This window comes from Malurus melanocephalus, unplaced genomic scaffold (genome assembly GCF_030028575.1).
Source record: "Malurus melanocephalus ecotype Western Australia unplaced genomic scaffold, MMel_1.1 scaffold_267, whole genome shotgun sequence".
In the NCBI taxonomy this organism is placed as follows: Eukaryota; Metazoa; Chordata; class Aves; order Passeriformes; family Maluridae; genus Malurus; species Malurus melanocephalus.
Window position 1 is genome coordinate 774,828 of NW_026623499.1, and position 3,552 is coordinate 778,379.

Consider the following 3,552-nt stretch of genomic DNA (forward strand, 5'->3'; position numbering starts at 1 on the left):
GCGGGCTCCAAGGCGCAACCTCGGAGCGCCCCCTGCTGCCCGCGCCCGGCGCCTCCGCGGAGGCGCTCTCCGCCCGCGCTGCGCGCTGCCCTGCGCTCCGGGGCAAGGAACGCGCGGRGCAGGGGCCGCGCCGGCGGACAGGTGCCCGCTGTCCCGCGCCTCCCTTTCGGCCCGGGGGATCCTAACATCAACTGTTCGCGAAGCCGCCCTTGTCCTTTCTGTGCGAGCGCAGCGCTGCCGTTAGCGGAGAGGGGCGGCCGGGAAGGAGCAGGCACGTGCTTTTGTAGCCCCCGCCGTTTACTCTGCGCGCCCCTGSGCGTCCCGGGCCCGGCGGCAGCGCGGGCGATGCTCAGGGGCCGACAGGCGAATTTGGCTGCCCGCGTGGCCCCTCTGCGCGCCTGGCCGCAGGCGCGGGGGGGAAATAACCAATAAAACACTGCCAAACGGGTGTCACAGGGCCCCGGTGATTTCTAGGTAAGGCCACGGCTTCCTGTGTATTGAAAGCACGACAGTAGGGTGAAATCGACCGGTCTGTTACCATTTCACCCCAGACTTTACCGCTTTCATCGAGCGGGCTGTTTCGCGCCTGCTTCTGCCGTTCTACGCGCACCCACGCGTGCCAGCCCGCAGTGCCCACAACGAGCCCTCTCCCCGGACGGGTTCCGCCGGGGATATCTGCTCCCGTCTGCCCCGGGAGGAGCGGGGGAAGCGGCCGGGCAGGAGTGTGGGGTGCGGACAGCCCGGCCCGGCAGGACGAGCGCTGGCCGGGGGAGCGCGGCTGCCGCCGCCCGCCGCGGGGTCCGGCCTGCCGCGGGGAAACCCTCCGGCCGGGGCGGCGCGGGGTGCCGCGTGGTGCCGGGGATTCGGACAAGGCAGAACTCTGCTCGAAAACCGCCAATACATCATAAACTGCCCCTGCTTAAGGAAGCACCGCAGCCTCTTCGTGTCCTGGTGTACTAYAGTCACGTATTTGCTGTTTAAAAGGTTACTTGCCCAATTAAAAAAAAATATAAATAATCACACAAACCCAAGACTCAAACCTGCATCTTGTCCCGTTGGTTTAGGGATATGCTTGGATAGWGTCCAGCCAAAACAATGCTGTGCGGAAGACATCGCTGAACCAAGGCAGTAGTTGCTCAAATTTATTTTCTTTTAAAAAATGTCCGTGAAAGGGAATGGGGGAGGGTGGAAGAGAATATTTATCAGAATACCAGAAGACACCTTTCTTGAAACAAAGGCAAGGGGAATCATCTCTGTTGCAAATCCATCAGGCAGAGACCAAATAACAATATTTATAGTAGGACATTAAAAAATACAATGTGCTTAAATAACAACAACAAATGCTTACTACAGTTGCTGCAGTGCAGCTTAATAAAAAATTAGCCGTACTGACAGTCTTGTCAACATCTTAAGTAAATTATCATAGCTATGGTCTTTGGAGAAGAAAACCCACACTCCTTGCTAAAACACCTCCTATCATTAATCTTAAACCACTTGAAGATTATGATGGAAAGAATGGGATCAGTAACCATTATCATCTCAAATTGCTGTTAAAAACTCCGCTGTTTATTTTTTCAACAAAAGCGAATGTATCTGGGAAATGCAGAAAGGGGAAGAAAGGAAAACACAAGAAAGGCAGAACAATTGAGGCGAATCCTGTTGCAACCTCGATGATAAACACATGGAAAAAGCTGTTACTGCTCTGCGGATTGCTGGAATTTGGGTAGACGTTAGAAAAATAAACAAAGCGATGCCTCCGCACCATTTCTGTAAATGCRCCGCTACACTCAAGGAAAGGTAACTTCTTAAAATTATTTGCGGTTTCCTGAATATTCGGTATTTGCCTTTATCTACATCGATCATTTGATAAAGATCAAAAGTATTAAAAATGTATTTGCACCTTTCACTGTTCATAGGTAGAAAAAAAAATAATTTCGACACTTTCTTGCTCGTATTTTTGTATGCATTGCGTGTTTTCTTCTAATCGTCAGAATARAGTATATCGTGTAATTTTATGAGGATCCGACATACTAGAAACATTTGCTCAGAGCAAAACCTTTCCAGAAGCGATTGTGATTTTTATTGTAGTTTCTCCCGTTAGAATATCATCCCTCTTCGAAATAAATTTTTATAGATGAAAAAATAATATTTTTCCCTCGTAAAACTAATTCCAGGATTTGTCTGAGAAGGCAGAATCTGCTGRTTTAGGGACATTCGACCTGCATATTATCAACGGATCTTTACACCTTCAATGGATCCACCAATCGATGTGAGATGAGCACACGTCTGAATACAATCAAGCACAGGTTTTTGAAGTTATTCTTTCAAAATGTGGAAGTTTACACGAAGTCTTTAAAGAGGACGATGCACTTGGCAGGCCCTCCTCCTCCCCTCCCTGGAAGTCAGAGGAAAGAGTGCCATTAAACCAGGTCGTTGCGAATTAAAGTAAACCAAACAATTATTTTCGCYTAGCAGAGCTGCTTCTTCCCGTTGTTTCCGCGATGATTCACGCCAGCAGCGGYGTACCAGAGGCGAGCGGGCTGCTCTTCCCCCTTCGGCGGGGGGGACGGGGGATTTGCTCCCAGAGGCAGCTCGGCAGCGGCGCGGGGCGCTGCGCGGTGCGGTGAGGGGCGCGCAGGTAGGCGCGGCGGGAGCGAGAGCCGGAGCAGCGCTGCCAACTCCCCCGCCGCGGCCCCGCAGTGACCCCAGCCCGGGGCTGCGGAGAGGTGAGAGGTGACGCTGTTAGCCAGCGCAGACCTGGCCCTTTTAAAGCCACAGCTAATCAGTCCTTTACTAAATTAAAATATAGGAACCAGGGGGGAAGCAATTTCGATGTAAAGAATTACTGTGCGAGCTCCCTGAACGAAATAGTATTGAAATGAGGACAGTGCTCTCTGCGACGGACAGATTTGTCACGCAGKAGCAGTTGAGCTAAGATAAACTATAAAATTATACATCTGCTGTATAGMTCCCATATATTTGCACGTGTGGGAGATTACGTATCCCACACCTACACAATAATAAAATAAGGATATCGAGCTGTTAAAAAACTTCAGCCCCATAAACTATACAGCGGGGTGATTGTTATAGGGCAGCGGGCACTGGGTGGTTAATTGCCCACCTAGCTAAAGGCTCAGAGATTCATTATAATGTGGGAAGAAATTAAAGCGGAAAAAAAGTGATACATTTTCCTGTCAATTCATTTGTCTTCTATTTCAAGTTATTCTTTAACCTCTGTAAGAAATAGTAACTAAGTGTGTCAGAGGGRTGTGTGCACATGTGTTCATGTGCACTACAGACATACAGTACATACGCCCGTGTTTGTGATGTACGAGTGTRTGTGATCTGAGCACATGAATTGGCTCACAAACGGTGGAAAATGGTGACAGTTCCATTTTTCCTTTAATTAGGAAATATTCCTTGATTGTCTTGGCACCCATTACTTTCTAATAACTCCATAGAACYAAGAGAAGAAGAATAAATGTCTGCTGCAAGTAATCTGCTATAAAGCGATTATTTTACTAGGATAATATGCAATTGCAAGTACAACAC